The sequence below is a fragment of the Corythoichthys intestinalis genome, chromosome 15 (genome assembly GCF_030265065.1).
Source record: "Corythoichthys intestinalis isolate RoL2023-P3 chromosome 15, ASM3026506v1, whole genome shotgun sequence".
In the NCBI taxonomy this organism is placed as follows: Eukaryota; Metazoa; Chordata; class Actinopteri; order Syngnathiformes; family Syngnathidae; genus Corythoichthys; species Corythoichthys intestinalis.
This window is the reverse complement of record NC_080409.1, coordinates 41,278,975-41,297,152: the sequence shown is the minus strand read 5'-3', so window position 1 is coordinate 41,297,152 and position 18,178 is coordinate 41,278,975. Positions and strand designations below refer to the sequence as shown.

Genomic DNA, 18,178 nt, shown 5'->3' with positions numbered 1-18,178 from the left:
ACCACCTGTTTTTCTGCCATTGAAAATGAAGGGGAAATGTTTGCCATCAGAAATGAATGGAATGACGTACACGGACGTCAATGGCATCCCATTACAAATGAATGGGCAAGTTTTGAGTGAATTATGGGGGAATTAAGTTTTTGGCAAATTATTGTACCGTCCTGGAATTTTTGATGCGTAAATTATGCGATATGGTCAAAAATTGTTGGACTAGATGTATTTTTATTTTTATCTGTTTATTTATTTTAAACCCTGCGTTAACGGGTGAACGGAAACTTTGGGGGGCATTCGAGAAATTCCCTGCGTCGCGTGAAAATTCCGGTCATTTTGATATTTGAATGGTGACGGTCGGCCAAACAGTTTGGGCTATGCGGCGTGTCGAAGAAACGGCATTCAAAAAAACATATTTTACTATCTGAGCCTTTACCGATGAAGGGAATAGTATCCTTTCCCATATTTACTGTTTGTTTGTATTACTCTAACATATCCAATATAAAATAAATAGCATTCATTTCATAGTTTTAGAAAAACAAGCAGAATATATTTGATATTATGGAAAATTGGAAATTGCAGCACAAAGACAACGGGCAGATAAGGGCATAAGAGATACAGGATTCCTTCTGACCACGGAAGCCCAACGCGTGCGCCATGCAGCTGACTGAGCGAGATTGACGCTGACAAGCAGGCGTTAGGCAAGACATCTACAAGGTCACGTCTGCACCAATCCCGCAATCAGCTCTTCTGGATAGTCCAGAACAAACGGCGGGACATCCTGTTTTGCCACAAGGAATGCCTGACAACAAGAGGAACCCGCGACTGAGAAGTGATCACTCAGCACTCACGTGGCACTGAGGATGGCAAAATCCTGAACGCTCGTTGCCCTGACAACAGTAACACCCGAATTGAAGATTGAATGTTTAACTAATCGTTGTCATTTTCCTCGGGAATGTTTTGTTGACTTGTGATATGGTGACCTTGGAGCCAGCTTTCCTCCTCGTTTGGGTCTATTGGCTGTTTGGCCTTGCGGTCTGATTGCTGACGACTTGGAATAAATTGTCCATTTGTGTTTCAAAGCAGTTTTCCATCATTTGGAATGGGATCAGTACAAGGAATTACATACGCGGAGTTTAACCAGCCACCCACCCCCCATGGCCGAAAAGTGTCACTGCATTCATGTAATTGGCTTTCCTGTATATGATTTTAAAATTAAGATTTTTCTGGTAAAATGTTGTCTATAAAAGTTGTAAAGCAATAAAACAACAAAATTGAATTTAAAAAAAAAAAATTATAATGGGTCAAAATTCTTTTTCGAACAGATGTGATCAGCACCTTAGACGGTCATTGATTTGCTTAGCAAAAACCACCTGAGGACTGAAGAGGCAAGGGTGATATACCAAACCTGAGACACTAACATCATAAACATATATGTTCAACACGAATATGGCATAAATTAATGCTTAACTACACGGCGAAAATGTAAACAGAGAGAGAGCGGCGTGCAGTTGTTGTGTGCAGCTAACATGGCAGGATGTGTCTGAGGAGAACTTTTCTTCATGTCTATCCATGATCAAACGTGAGTAAATATTCATTTATTTAAAGAAAGTTTTTAGTTAGGGCTGTCAAAAATATCGCGTTAATGGGCAGTAATTATTTTTTTTAATTAATCATTTAAAATATTTGACCCAATTAACACACATGCTCCGCTCAAACAGATTAAAATGACAGTACAGTGTAATGCCCGCTTGTTACTTGTCTTTTGGTGTTTGGCGCCCTCTGCTGGCGCTTGGGTCCAACTGATTTTATGGGTTAGTACCATGAGTGAGCATGGTGTAATTATTGACATCAACAATGGCGAGCTACTAGTTTATTTTTTTGATTGAAAATTTTACAAATTGTAATAAAACGAAAACATTAAGAGCGGGTTTAATATAAAATTTCTATAACTTGTACTAACATTTATCTTTTAAGAACTACAAGCTGTTGGAGCAGGAGAATGTCATAGTCAATCGTGTAAGAAAAAGGTGTCGATAAAAAAGCTAAGGCTATGCTTAGGTCTGCTCATTTATTTCGTCTTTTTCAGCCCTCGAAACTCAAGCCATCTCTTTAACCGAACATTTTTATGTTCTTCAACATCTTTACCAGTGAATTTGGCACCAGGGACATCATTTTCGGAGAGAATTGGTAGGTTTAGCTCTGTAAACATCTTCGTACACGATTTCCATTCATTTACTACTGGGGACAAGCTCCCGTTTGTCCCCCACTTAGCAACAGTAGCTAACGCCATGAATATTAATGAGCGGAAGTGACGTGTTGCTTGCAGTACGCCATTGCGCTAGCACGGTTCCGGCAGTTAGGCTGGCGTGATTCCGGCATTCTGGCTGAAAGGTCAGATTTCTTCAGTTTGCAAAGCCCCATCTAATGAACTGCTACTTCGTGAAGGAGAAAAAAATATGGGAAACTTTTTCAAGAGAAAAGAAAATAAACAGATCTACAATAAACCAAAAAAAAAGGTTAAGTAATGGGTTTAACTTTTAACCCAAATGGAAAAATGACAATAGGTGAACAGGTGAAGGAGGGAAAAATCTCTCAGATTAAAGATTTCCATTGTAGGAAACTTAATCCCTCCTCTTCAGCCACCATCCTCCAGCTGAGCAGGAAGGCTGCTTGGCATCTACCCGTACGCTGTCACCAGGCAAAGGCGCGCGCATACCACCCCCTCAGGTGGCCCACTCAAGCATGAGAAAATGGGAATGTGAAAAAGAAAGAAAGACAAAGAAGAGGCAGACAGGAGCCTCAAGGCGCTGACATGAAGCCAGCTACAATGCCTTGCTTATGCCTCGACTCAACGCTCTCTTATATAATGTTCGGCGAATGGAACGAGCCGCGTTGCCGCCGTGGGAGCCAAACGACGTACATAAATTTCACGGCCGATTATTGCTCGGCAAGAAAAGGCACGCCGTTAAACTCCTGAGTGTACGGCTCTGGGCCAAAATGGCAGCGGTCACTCGTTTCTTTGCTTTGCTACAAAGTATAGTTTCTTTTCCTAGGAAAAAAAAAACAACAGCTGGCAAAAAACATGGACATATCGCACCATTTAAAAATCTTTAGCTTTCATTAGAAAGCAATAACGCAGCAGTTGGCTGAGGTGAAGTAACATTCATCTTATTTGCGAATCTCAATCCACTGCTTATGCCTTGGAAACAGTCCTGTGAGACTGAAAGTTATTCCATCCAATCCGTTTGAACTGGCAGTGAATCATGTAGCAGAATTATTGACAGCAATAGGCGTCTTTGTTAACTGGGAGAGACCAGCAGTGACTTAATCAAATTGTGGTTTGCTTTGACCATTGGTGCGTATCGTCATGAAAACAAAACCCAGATTCGAACAAAGATTGCAAACAAGTGCTGCTGTTGCGATCACAAATTAAACCATTACAATAGGGAAAAGGATAAGACCTAATTTAAATGACCATCATGTGAAAAATGGTTGCTCAAAGAATTAAAATACACAAATCACAAGTGATGAAAATAATGGTCTTATGTGAATTTTGCTTGTCAATTAGTATGTCAATTCTTTATATCTTTGATAAGCTAATGTATGTACAGTAATTTTCAAACTATAAGCCGCTACTTTAAATCCTGTAGCTTATAGTTCAGTGCGGATTCTTTGTTGATTTATTTGGGTTAAAAGGTCACACTTTATTTGAGTGCGGCTTCTTAAGACCGTCATAATTATGACACGACACTATCATGGGCATTATGAATGCTTATGACAGCTGTCATAATGTATCATCCGGCAAATCAAATCAAATATTCTTATTATTTAATTACAGGTGTTTTAGCTCATTTCAATTTATTTTATTTAAATGGGCTATTATTTATTTTATTATGTGGTTATATTTTACAAATGTGATGTAGTATTCATTTATATTGTATATTCTATGTTGTATAACTAGTTCCTATGTAAATATTAGTTCCTACTTGTTTTGTTGTGGTAGGAGGGTTTTGTATTGAACACAGGCCGTATTGGTTATTATTATAGCAGAGAAGACAGCAGTAAATCAACAAAGACAAGTCAACTGTGCCCCGATCTACCACTCGAGATCTGATGGACTCAAAAAGTGGGTTACGATTGCATATTAGTTTGAAAATCGACCGGATCCACCGTATTTTTACACGAGTGACTTCCGGTCTGCCCGATCCTAGCTACCGGTAGCAGTATTGACGCAGGAGGGTCGCGTCTCGAGTCAAATAATAAACTCTGCCGTTCTTTTCGCGTGCGCTGTGTTGAGCCGCTTCTGGGACGCGTCTAACACGCGGCCGCACTGCGACTGGTGTGCATTGGCTGATTGACGTTGTCGCGCCGTTGACGTTTCTGGGTTATACTGTCCTACTGTGTTGGTCCTCATTATAATAGAGAAGACAGAGTAAATATAATCTACACAAACTGTAACCCGATCGACTCAGAGCCTCGAAAAGTAACGGTTACATTACGTCAGAAACTCGTTCGGTAGGCCTCCGTTCCGAACAGAGCACCACATACCGAAACGGTTCAATACAAATGCATGTACCGTTACACCTTTATTACGCATTGTCATTACCTGGTGAAGGAATTCGCCACCCCCCCATTCCGCCAAGCTGCGGAAACAGCGGCAGCCGAACGAAATGCTGTTCCGCAAGCCAACCTGTGGGGGGCCAAGATTCCGCGTGGTAACTCCCGTGTAAACCCTTTGTACAGACTCCATGTTCCAAAAGTTTGAAGAAGGCTCACCGAAAAAAGGTTGACAATTTATTATTTAGTAATGACAAGAATGATGTTTACTCTCTGTCTGTTCCTCATTGCGTCCCGAAGACCACGCTGACTATGTTTTAGTTATGCTTTACTTGGCATATTTCAATAATCGGAATAAGGATGTTTGTGAATCGTTCTCGGCCGAATCGCGAATAACCTGAGAATCAGAAATTTCGCACACCTCTCGTGAACACTATTGCAGGAGACGGCAGGCAGGGGAGAGAGGCACAGCTGCATCTGAGCCGAAATAACCCAATTTTGAATGAATTTTTTTTAGGGCTGTCAAAATTATCGCGTTAACGGGCGGTAATTAATTTTTTTTTTTATTAATCACATTAAAATATTCTACGCAATTAACGCACATGCCCCGCTCAAACAGATTAAAATGACGGAACAGTGTCATGTCCACTTGTTACTTGTGTTTTTAGTTTCACTCTGCTGGCGCTTTGGTGCGACTGATTTTATAGGTTTAAGCACCATAATGTAATGTAATTATTGACATCTACAAAGGCGAGCTACTAGTTTATTTTCTGACTAAAAATTTTACAAATTTTACCAAAACAAAAACATTTAGAGGGGTTTTAATATAAAACTTCTATAACTTGTACTAACATTTATCTTTTAAGAACTACAAGTCTTTCTATCCATGGATCACTTTAACAGAATGTTAATGTTAATGCCATCTTGTTGATTTATTGTTATAATAAACAAATACAGTACTTATGTACAGTATGTTGAATGTATGTATCCATCTTGTGTCTTATTTTTCCATTCCAACAATAATTTACAGAAAAATATGGCATATTTTATAGATGGTTTGAATTGCGATTAATTCCGATTAATTAATTTTTAAGCTGTGATTAACTCGATTAAAAATTTTAATCGTTTGACAGCCCTAAATTTTTTTACATATCGGCCAGTCGGATTTAAAAAAAAAAAAAAAAAAAAAAAAAAAAAGCCCGATACGGAAATGCGTCAAATTTCCAAATATTGGCACCGATAATCGGCCAGGCTGATAATTGGTCTATTTCATACCACACCAATCTGTAGTGGTGTAAACAAATACCCCAGTTGCTTTTTCCAGAAAGCTACTTTGTCCTCAGTTTTGGGCAAAGAAAGCAGCAAAGGAGCACTGGGCAGGCTTCTTCAGGGAGATGACAGCGGAGAACAGTTGGCAGCATCCCCGTTTGATTGATTACTGACCCAACAGGAACCTTAACAACCAAGCAAGACGGACACTCCTGTAGCTATCCCGTACAAAAGACGCGGTTGTGAGCTACAACAACAAATGCATGGATATAAGAATTTGTTTTCCAGCTACTGTCGTTAAAAGAAGACTTTCCTAATGACTCACAGGCTTGGATTTTACACAAAAGGCATCCTTTGAGGGTGATGTCTCACCACTTCTTCAAGGCAGCTGTATATTCAGCACAGCCACGTGCACACATTGGAGGACACAGTATACAGTACATCCCATAATGTCAGGTTGAGATTTACGTCTCTGTGATGGCCAGCCAGTTTCAGTGTTGCGTCATGCTAAAGTGCATAGCCCTAGCATGCGTAGTTTCTATGTGGAACATAACTGCATGACTTCTTCTGCGCACCTACACTCTCCTAGTCATGTCATTCCAAGGAAAAACTCCCTCTCTCTTACTCCAGGGGCCATATGAATGTCTGACAATACTTTTTAGCAGTGTTACAATGCATCATTCCAGATCTACACCTGGGGACTAGAGCACAAATCTCTCTCTTGCTTTGAGGCGGTGTTGTAAAAACTTTTTTTTTCCTGGCATAAAAAGCAACATATTTATATTTTATTGCCGCAAAGAGAGGAGAAAAACAAGCACAAAGGTAGGATTGCTTATCCAGGCTAGGCAAGAATTAAATCAAAATAACACTTGTTTTCCAGCCATCTTAAAGGGATCCATGGATAGAAAGACTTGTAGTTCTTCAAAGATAAATGTTAGTACAAGTTATTATAATTTGATATTGAAACCCCTCGTCGTTTTTGTTTTTATACAATTTGTAAAATTATTTTAACTAGTAGGTCGCCATTGTTGTTGACGTTGCAGGGTGGTGACGTCACAAGGCCACGCTGCCAGAATTCCACCTGTCACTCTTAAAAAAAAAAAAACAAACAAACATGTCACTCTTTCATTATGTAGTGATTTAAATACGTCATACAGTGTCAATGGCGAGTTTAAAATTAATTAGGGATCAAGCCAATGAGTGCGTTTTTTTCCCTTGACTGACGCTGTAGTTAATCTACAGTGGAAGAGAGAAAGGAGAGTGGACACAGGCATTCAGATTCGTAGCTCGGACCGCGCCGTTTATTGGCATAAGCGTCGGCAACTCTTTCACAACACACATAAGTATCATATAGTGAAAATACTACAAAACTAATACTCATATCTCTCAAAAATGTCACCAAGAAGAAAAGTGCTTCAATCTTTATTACTGAGGCCCTATTCTCATACAGTTAACACAACAATGCAATGAGAACTGGCATTCACAATCAAAATAGATGTGCAAAATACACATAAAACTTACTCAGACTTTGTTCAAACTATATTTAAACATTTTAACAAATCCTTTAGCTCAACAAATACACTGGATGGCAATATTTAGTCACGATACACAAACTATGATGCTGGGAGCCATTTTCAGGAGTCTTGTGAAGACAACACTCAAATGAACGTGAATCACAATTGACCCAGTCTAAAAAAAACAAACAAAAAAAAAAACAGGGAGCTAATGCGTCAGTCGAGGGACCAAATACACTCATTGGCTTGATGTCTTTTTAATGTAAAACTCGCCATTGACACCTTGTGGTGTATTTCAATCACTATCTTACATAGTTAGAGTGACTGAAGTACGGCAGCGTGGCCCTGTGACGTCACCGCCCTGCGACGTCAACAATGGCGAGCTACTTGTTTATTTTTTGATTTAAACTTTTACAAAATTAAACAGAAAACATTAAGAGGGGTTTTCATATGAATTATTACTCATACTGACATTTATCTTTTAAGAACTACAGTACATGTCTTTTTATCCGTGGTTCCCTTTGAAGCAAAACTTGGTAACTTTTCAGCATTGTTTTCAATAACAAAAATATTTCGTCAACGAACATTTGTTTTTTTATGACGATAACGTCACGATGACGCGCTGAAACTGAGACACGACTACAAAAATAACGAGATGGATGCCAGTTGTCGTCTGACGACACGGGAACGAGATGAAAATTCGCCATAGTTTCCATCATAAATTCACAATGTGAGATATTTTCTTATTGTATGTGCTGTTAGAACACATTTCGCAGTGTTTGGTCGTGTCACTGGAACGTATTTAGCAGTGTTTGGCCGTGTCACTCATGTGACGTGCTGCGACTCTCCCCTGACCCCCCCAGCCTCACACACGCTCCGGTGAATAAGCCTGTGCCCATTCCAGACTTATTTTGTGAAACAGATGTGTCAGGAGCTGCTTGAGAAGTTTTGCTTTCTTATCTTGGCTAGATATGCCATGTTACTTTACAAAAGTTACTCCAGATCAAGAACGTTTAAAACCAGGATTAAGTACAGCGGTAACACTACAACCATGCGAGATAGTACAGAAATCTTGGGAAACAAAGTATATTGGTTAAAAGAAGTCTTATTTCTCAAGACACTTTGTTTCCAGAAAATGTGGAATTCATTCCACCAGTGTAAATTTTATTTTATTGTTGAGAGAAACAAGTACTGCACTTGTAACAGCTAATATTTTTGCACCTTCTTGTGAAAAAGAGTATCTCAAGGTCAGCTATGTGTTGTATAGCCATGTTGAGAAATAAGTACTGCCTGCAAAAAAAAGTTTAAGGGCAGCTTTTTGTTGTATGGACATTTTTCCATCGTTCCTGTTGAATCATTAGGATATTTTAAATAAATAATGGACATAAATTTGTTTGGCTACTTTATTAATTAATAATGTACGTTATATCGATAATCGTGATAATCATGATAACTATGATCATCGTCAATACTAGGGGTGCATTGGTTCAGTTAGCCCATGGTTCGGTTTGAACCTCTGTTTTGGGATCACGGTTTTGGTTCGGTTTGCGTTTTTTTTAAACTGACTTTTCTTTTAAAACAATGAAATAAACACAGTTTTCGACTGTTAAAATGCCTCTTAGCTCTTTGGCTAGTGTAGTGACTGACTACTGAAATACACACACAGTAGTAAAAAAGTTACTTGGCAAAGTAACTAGTGATACCTTTCATGTTTTTGTTTTTTTTTTTCATTAAAAAAAAACAAACAAACAAACCCAAAAACATAGTAACCTTTGCAATGTTTGGAGGTCATTTAATGTTGTGAATCAACCGTTAAAGTTGATAAAATTGCTCCCGTTTTTGCATTAGTTCCCTTCTGTCTACTTTCGACATGTGAAAATTTTAAAACTGTTTCATCCTTTAAAGACAGACTCAAGTCAAGATTTTGCTGATTTAGGAGTATCTTATATAAAAAGTTGCTTAGGTTCGCTCGTAAGGTTTACTACAACAGAGCCTTTCTTAGAAGTTTACTGCTCTAAAATGGCGGCTGTTTACTAACGCTACCGAGTCTGTCATTTCGCATGTAGTTCTATATTTATGAGATATCTAGGCGTAGATTGTATGTTGTCGGCTAAGTCAGGTAATATTGGAGCCACCTAGCCTAGCATCGCGTTTGCTACAGCGTCTCAACACTCTACCCTCTCCGAGTCTCTGACTTTTCTTGCGTCATTCAACCAACGCATTGTCTCGTTGCAGAAACGGTGACCAAATCGAACGGATGAAAAAAAAAAAACGAAAAAAACGAAAAACGTGCAGATTTTGAACGTAACGTACGGCGTACACATTTAAAAATAAGTGCTCACATGTACAAATTACGACGAGACCGTACAATTTGACAGGTATGAATTATAGTGGACCGTCACAGTTAGGGAGTAGCACTCTGTAGCACGGGGCGTCCAACTTCCAACTATCAGTGGTCAGGGCGAAACTATGTGCTTTAGCGAAATCATCTTCGATGGCTTTGCGTGCCATTTCATAAATGTCTGGGATTACGTTGTTGGAGAACTATGTCCGCGAGGGAACAATGTAACGCGGGTCAAGCATTGCAAATAAATTAATGAAGCCTGCTGTGTGTTTTCACTGGTGTCATCTTCGGGGTTGTCCTACCCTGAGAAAGTGATATCTGTGGGTGATGCCGGCTGAGGTGCCAGTCATGTTATAAAAGTGTTGCCATTAGCATGGGGAACAAGCGCTGAGCAATGCTTGCCATTTTTTTTCTTCAATATTTTCTCTCCCTCCGCACTGAAGTCCACGGGTAAACCAAAATGTTGCCACACCGCAGATTTGAAAGAAGCCGGTGCTTCCTCAAAATTCGGCCTCTCCACTCCTCCGCTCGCCATAGCTATTTGTTTTCTTTCTTGTTTCACTTTCACTTCGCTCGTAAGCGAGAGAGGGCGTTACTCGGCTTCTATTCTATTCTATTCTTGACAGCGATCCGACATTTACTTGCGTGGCGGGAATTTCTCCACAGCGGTGCTTCACGTCACACACAGGCACACAGAGCTCAATCAATTCGTTCCACAAGCGTTCGGAATACATTAATTGCAAAACCGAAAATGCGCGGTTCATAAAGGCGTATTGAACCGTACAGGGCGAACCGTATGGTTCGGCTTTGAACCGCAAACCGTTGCACCGCTAGTCAATACCGTTATCATCGTTCAATAACCGAATCGTAGCACCCTGAATCATAATAGAATCGAATTGTGGGGTGCCTAAGATGGCACACCCCTACCGGTGAAAGTGATAGAGACCCCCTCAAGATATAAAAAGGACATCATTGAACTAAGGCTACGTTCATACTACAGGTCTTAATGCACGAATCCGATTTTTTCGTGTTTTTCCGACTCGAGTGAGGCATTAACTTGACGGTCTGAACGTGACAAGTCGCATAGAACTGGACCATTTCAAATCCGATCTGGGTCACTTTCGTATGTGGTTCAAATCCGATCTAGGCCACATTTTTCCAGACTGTCGCGGCGGTCTGTACTGTCCATTCTCCGGAATCGGAATTCATGCACTAATTACGTCAGCAAACAGCAAGAGGCACGAAGGACGGCAGCGATGCAGGCATTAGCGCCTAGCTTGAACTTTGCTTTTAAGCACGAAGCGGGCTTGAGCACAGTCATAAAAAAATAAAATGAAGAAAAGGATAACCCTGTCAATTTTCGATTTTAATTCTGTGCGCCGAATGAGCAATATTTCATTATTGAACACATTGCCGAGTCGGGGCAAACTGACGCACCCACGTCATTTCACGCACACACGTCAAGGCTTATGTGTGTGCGTGTATGCGTTCTATCAGTCCATATAAACTTTGAAAATAAAACTAAACGTGGATTATTAATGTCTGTTATTTGTATCCTCTTTTTGACAAGAAAAATATGATAATCCCTGGAATGACAGCCAACATGTGTGGTCATTTGTTTTGATGCTTCTGCGCATGCGGGTCGTCTTGCTCAGCGTGTGTCGGACTGCAAATTAGTGCGCATGCGTAATACTTGAATGGTCTCAATGGACAAAGTCAGTCTGAACGGACACGCCAAAAAAACGGATATGACAAAAAATCGGATTCGTGCATTAAGACCTGTAGTATGAACGTAGCCTAATTGTCAGTCGACATATCACAAATGTTATGAAAACATTTTGTAAAGTTTGAAAAGTTACCTAGTGTTGCTTTAAATGTTGGATTTAGTGTAAACAAGCACATTTTTTAGACTTCCTCAGATCCATGTTTCTTCAAACCTTGTGACTTCTTTGTTTATTGAGTTAGTTTAACGCTACAGGGTATGTTGAGCTTTCGAAAATTTAACAGAGAGACTTTTCATAAGAGGCCTTGGGCAAAAAAAAAAAAAAAAAAAACACGAGTGTGCACGTGACGTCCCTGGCAACTCAGAAGACGACAGTGGTGCAGGGCAAACAAATGTGTCCGTGTTGACTTGAAACTACTTGTGCAGCACAACCTGTCAGTTTGCACAACACAGTATGTGGATGTAAAAATAAGGAGGGGCTGTGTTTTTTTTTGTTGTTTTTTTTTTTCTTTTTAAGGACAATCAGTTACTCACAAAGCTAATGTTGTAAATACATCTCGGGAGCCAAGCCAACAGCAGACATGATGTTAGATGTAATTGGGCAAAGAGCTAGATATAAGCTTATCTTTTATGTTTGCAGCAGAGCAAATGAAGCCCAGCCCCTAACTCCTTCCAGGGAAGAGGCAATATTTTATAGTAAGTGGGTTAGTTGGGCCTCACAACAGGGAACACAGGTCAGATAAGGAGCCAAGGGCTAATAAGAGCCAGAAAAAAGAGAAAGCAGAAGAAAGAACCAACCATGTTTAACCTTTGACAGAAACAAAATTGTAGCCTACAGCCATATACTTAAAATGTGGTCCCTGGTATGGGAATACTTCGGCTACAGAAAAGTAACAGACGGCCGCGGCTTAGAGTTGGACGGCCAACTGACATGTAAAACATGTTTGTGGAGGGTGGCTGCTGAGGAGGCAATACCTCCTATATAATTTCGCATTTATACAAAATTAAAGGTTGGTAGACAACGAGCGTTAACTCCAGCGTGTTTAGTGTGTCTAGCGGTGGTAAAACGTTTTTTTTTTCTCTCAGGTAACTGTGTTGAGAAACAGTGTTTGAGGATAATGTAAACTTGATACGTGTCATACACACATGATTTTTATGGAAAACATTTAATTATTTTTGTTCTGATCGTAATAATGTTGAGCTGTGGGTTTAGGCTCACCTAAAGGACTGCATTTATTTTAATTTTATTTTGAATATTTCCGTTATTTTTTGTTATTTTCTTTTACATTTATTTTAATGTAACATTATACTTATGTTCCAATTTGCAAATATGTTTTGAAAAATAAAAATCCTGTTGAATGGAAAAAAGTTTGTTTTTTTTAACTCTAATATCTCAAAGTAACACATGAGAGCTGTAATTGCAATACCGTGAAACCGTTATAATTTGGTTTAAGGTTATCATACTGTCAGAATCTCATAACGGCACATGCTTAATTGTGATCCAAGAGTATGACGCGTTCTTAGAGTAAACTGTGACTAAACAGCTCATTTGGAAGAGCCCGTTTGAAAGAAAAAAAATGAAAATTGTCCTCGAACATGGGGGGGAAAAAAAAAAAAAAAAAAAAAAAGCTTAGTGACATTATTTAAAGTACTGTAGTTTTTAGTGTGCCGTTATAGTAGAAATGAGAATTTAATTCATATTCTGGTGGTGTTAAATGTATTACCATCGTGAATTAAAGCCTTTAAAATCAACAAAGTTCCAACAGTCAGACGTCTCTAAAAGATTATCCAGTTTATCTATTATCTAGTGTTGTGTTAAAGTGAATTTTCCGCTTGGATCGGCTCAAAAAACAGCTGTGCTATTTTTAATGTTAAACAGGTTCAATGCTTGCAAGTGCAAATCCTAATATATGTGGTCAACACATGGAATTTGCTATACATAAAAGATGAGAGAGAGAGAGAGAGAGAGAGAGAGAGAGAGACGGTGTTGAAAATTTTCTGGATTGAAGCCAGATTTGACAGCATTGTGAATACAGTACATGGGGAAACCCCATTCATTTAACAATGAATCTCTTAAATTAGGGCTCATTGGCTGGAACTGACGGCACTCGACGCACAATCCATTTGAACTATAGTCATTCCACCTATCCCAATCCAAATGGATTGGACGACTGCCGCCGTCAATGGCACTGAAAGACGAGCATTCACAACCGATCTGGACGTCAGATCTTTAGGAGGCTAAGATTTTTAAATTACCAAAAGTAGGCCTATAAAGAGTTAAAGCAACACTGGGTAACTTCTGAACCTTTAAAAAAGATTTTTAATAACATTGGTGATGATATGTCGACTGACAACTCGTTGAATGACACCTCTTTTATATCTTGAGGAGGGGTCTGTATCACTTTCATTTACCTGTTGATATTCAGTTATCGTAATTTCTGGACTAATGGGCGCCCCTGATTACAAGCCTCACCCAGTACATTTTTAAAGGAAAAACCATTTCGTACATACATACAGGTAAGCCTCTCCTGCCTATAAGCCGTGTGTGCCTACTTAGTAACAAGAGACATTGACAAAGAAATACAGGTTTCAAACTTTTAATAACACCTTAACTTTTCGTTCCAAACAGCGCCGGCAAACACGGCAGTTATATAGCAGCGGCACGGAAGTTACATAGCATCAGCATGGCGGTGCAGCACTAATTGTGCTGGCTAATAAAAACATAAAAGTCTTTGTTAGCAATCTTCATCTTCCTCATGTGCATTCAAACCATGGAAGTCTTCACCCTAAGTGTCGGAGATGAAGACGCTCAGATGCACTTTGCAACGCACCTACTCAGTCTCTCCTTCGCCGTCGCCTTCAATGTCTCGCATAATGAGGCATATTCACTCCCAGCCTGTGCAGTCCTCCTCGCCTCGTAACGCAGCAGGCTGACCCCTCAAAACCCATTGGTGATGGCGGACTCTTTCACAGCGCTTCATGCTGCCAGGCTCCCCCGGCAAACCTGTGCAAAAACTGCTCTTCGCATGCGGCGAGTCTTGGCAAACAATCTCTCGCCGCTCGTCATCAAAGTGTCCCATACAACTCGGATGGCCAATTTAATTTCTTCAAGCAATTTCCATGATGCAGGTCTGCCAATTCTACTCATGCACAAAGACGAGGGTCCGCCACCGCCACCTCTATTCATGCACAACGTACAAAGTTAAACTACCGGTGGTAGTGCAAACCAGCGTCTTCCTTGACACATATATTCCACGTGTCTCACTCCCAAATTCCATGCTCGAGCGCCCCTGGCGGCCGTCAGAAAAATACACAAATTGGCCGCATCATTGCACACGCCGCAGGACCCAAAATGAGGGAAAAAAGTAGCGGCTTGTAGTCCGGAAATTACGGTACTTCCTGTTGATTTTGGGGTATTTTATGGGTCACTTGCGGTTTATTTTGCGTTACAGAACAGGAAGTGACCTGGGAATCACCCAAATGAATAGGCAGTGACTCAAACTTAACAGGAAAGGACCTGTAAATGCCCCGAAAATCGGACCGAATGACTGTGAATGCTCTGGTTTTGAATGAACGAACGTTCCCAGTGTAACTGGATTGGGCGTCGAGCACCGTTAATGGCAGCCTTTTTTTTTTTTTTTAATTGACACTTTTTTAAAACATATCGATAACCATTTGGGATACAAAGTATCACAATATATCACCATTTTGATATTTTGTCACACCCCTAATGTTGAATGTATATATCAATCTTGTTTCTTATCTTTCCATTCCAACAATAATTTACAGAAAAATACGGCATATTTTAGAGATGGTTTGAATTGCAATTAATTACGATGAATTAATTTTTAAGCTGTGATCAACTCAATTAAAAATTTCATTTCGAGTATATTTGTCTCAAAAACGTACGCAAGTAAATGTAACGGAGTACATGTTAAAGGTTACTACCCACTAGAGAAGTCCCGATCGATCGGGTCCGATCACGTCATTTTCAAAGTATCGGAATCAGCAAAAAAATATCGGCCATGCCTTTTTTTAATATAGATATATTTTTTAATTAAGTCGTTTTCTAATTGTATTTAACGTTACAGACATAATATGTTACACTCATCCAGAGTCTTTAGTTTAGGCTTAGGGTAGGGTTATCAAATTTATCCCAATAATGGCGGTAATTAATTTTTTAAAAATTGTATCACGTTATAATATTTAACGCAATTAATGCATGCGCTGCACAACCCACTCACGCATTGTCGCGCTCAATCTGTAATGGCGCCGTTTTACCTATATAGAGAGATAAAAGGCAGTGTAAATTGAGTAGAGTGAATTTTGGCAGCCTTTGGAGCCTTCTTTTAATTGGCTAAAGCCTTACAATCCCTCTCCCTGCGATTAGAAATATCATGGGAAGCAATGTGGGGAAGCAAGGTGGCAATTGATCTTTTTCTTATCACCTTGTTATTTCCCAACGCAGAGAAGATATATCAATTGGTAGCACTACGCACAGTGATGGTTCCACTTCCAATCATGCTTTTGGGTATGGCTACAGTATCATTTACTGAAAGCTTAACAAATACACTATATGGCAATATTTAGTCACAATATACAAAGTCACAAGTCTTTCTATCTGTGGATCCCTCTCACAGAAAATGTTAATAATGTAAATCCCATCTTGAGGATTCATTGTCATAATAAACAAATACAGTACTTATGTACTGTATGTTGAATGTATATATTCGTCTGAGTTTTATTCATTTTTTTCTTAATGCATTGCCAAAATGTGTATGATCGGGAAAAATTATCAGGAATGATTGGAATTGAATCGGGGAGCAAAAAAAAAAAAAAAAGCAATCGGATCGGGAAATATCGGGATCGGCAGATACTCAAACTAAAACGATCGGGATCGGATCGGGAGCAAAAAAAACATGATCTGAACAACCCTACTACCCACCTGATTCATTCTTATATTTGAAAAATAAATAAATGAAAAATACTTGGTTGTCTACAGAATCAAAAACTGTTGCTTCAAAAGAAGCTGAAGTTGATTTAGTTAACTGAAATCCAATGACAGCAATTTCAATTTTATATGGGAAACCCCATTTAACTCAATTGAGAATGAAGCAAAACGGGGACACTTTACCACCCACGCTGAATCTTACGTCACATAATTTGCCAATTAGACTTCAGAACTTCCAAACTAAACAGATTAACATTAGTCCGTTAACAAAATCATGCTCAATTAGTAGTTTATCGTGGGAAGGAATCACTTTTGTTCGGAAATAACGGCTGTTCACCTGCACACTTATTCTGGTAACTAAACGCAACTTGAAATATGAACGCGAAAAACACTTGTTGAAAAGTATTCCCCGCACTTCCACACAAGACAACACGTAGAAATTCACTGACGTCATTTACTCACCGGCGGTGCTTAAAACGTTCCACGTGCTGCCCTTAAAAATCCAAAAAGCTAGTGTGTCGTGTCAAACATGTCCGCTTTTTTCTTCTTCCCTCCACAGTGGGTTGGTTGAGAAAAGCGACTTTTTTTGACTCGAGAAAGTCGAGAGACGAGCCCTCTTGTCTGCCTGACTGCGGCTGTGTAAGTGAGTGAATGTGTGAGTGAGCGTCTGCTTGCTTGGATGAGGAGGCAGGAGCAGGTTCACACACACATTTACACACACGCTGTCATTAAACGTAGGCAGCCATGTTTTGGAGGGGGTTCCTTTACCGATACAGCTGTAAAACAAACAAACAGAAGCAGTAAAAAAAAAAAAAGGGGGGGTGGATATGGGGCGCCGTTTGTAAAGCAGCACATGCTGAAAGTTACAACATTTTCTCACATTTAACGCAGCACAGTGTTTAAAATGAAAATTTTAGATTTTTTTTTTTTTTTGCACATTTACAACATTATTTAGCAAATTAAATATTTATTTTCAAATAATAAGTACTAGCCTTAAATGTTTTAATCCAGACCTAAATATTTAATTTATTAGTTACACCTGTCCAACTGCTCGTTAACACTTAATTTCTACTCAGCCAATCACATGGCGGCAACTCAGTGCATTTTTTAGGCATTTGGTTTAAGACAATCTCCTGCAGTTCAAACCGAGCATCTATAGACCCTACTCACCTACGTCACAAAATGACGTGTCGCTGTCATCGGCCGCCATATTGTCCGTATTTTTTAGACCTATTCTCATTGTTCTCAATAGGGAATGGGACGTACTACGTCACTGTTTGGACGCGCCTCCATGCTGGCAATATGATTTACTTCCGGTTCGGCAGAGTCAATGCGGATTGTAACGTGTGGTAGTGCTAAGCTAACTCTTTCGGTGTTTTAGAAAGAAAATATGGGTGCTTATTGTTGCGTTACCGGGTGCAACAGCATCTCCTACGACAAAAAAAGGGGTTAGGAAAAATGGACTCACTCTTCACCGTTTTCCTGCATGGAGGACCAAATATCAGATCACGAAGGTACGACGGATGGCTGGATTGCAGCGGTTCGTCGGAAAAGCATTTCTTATGATCATATTTCTGCTGGAATGAGAGTGTGTTCCTGTCATCTCTACTCTTGTAAGTTGAACGATTTATCCACTTTTGGTTTCAATACATTTTTCTTTTTTTACACCGTTGTGTAAATCTGCCTCGGTAGCAATGCTCGCCTACTACGACTCACCTACCTGTTGTATTCCTAGGTAAACCTGCTGACAACACATCCCGATTTGTCACCATCTCTCTTCTTGGATCATTTGACAAAGAAAATTTGTTCAATGGAGTGGTTCCATT

At 39.6% G+C, this 18,178-nt stretch overlaps 1 protein-coding gene across 1 annotated transcript in view; it reads right to left on the bottom strand.

The window, feature by feature from the left end:
* stxbp6 (syntaxin binding protein 6 (amisyn)) overlaps positions 1-17,116 on the bottom strand; it is a 147,830-nt gene extending 130,714 nt beyond the window's left edge. The window contains exon 1 of the mRNA XM_057858641.1: positions 16,815-17,116. The gene's annotated coding sequence lies outside the window, so the exon portion shown is untranslated. The remainder of the gene's footprint in view (positions 1-16,814) is intronic.
* Positions 17,117-18,178: the final 1,062 nt, after the last annotated feature.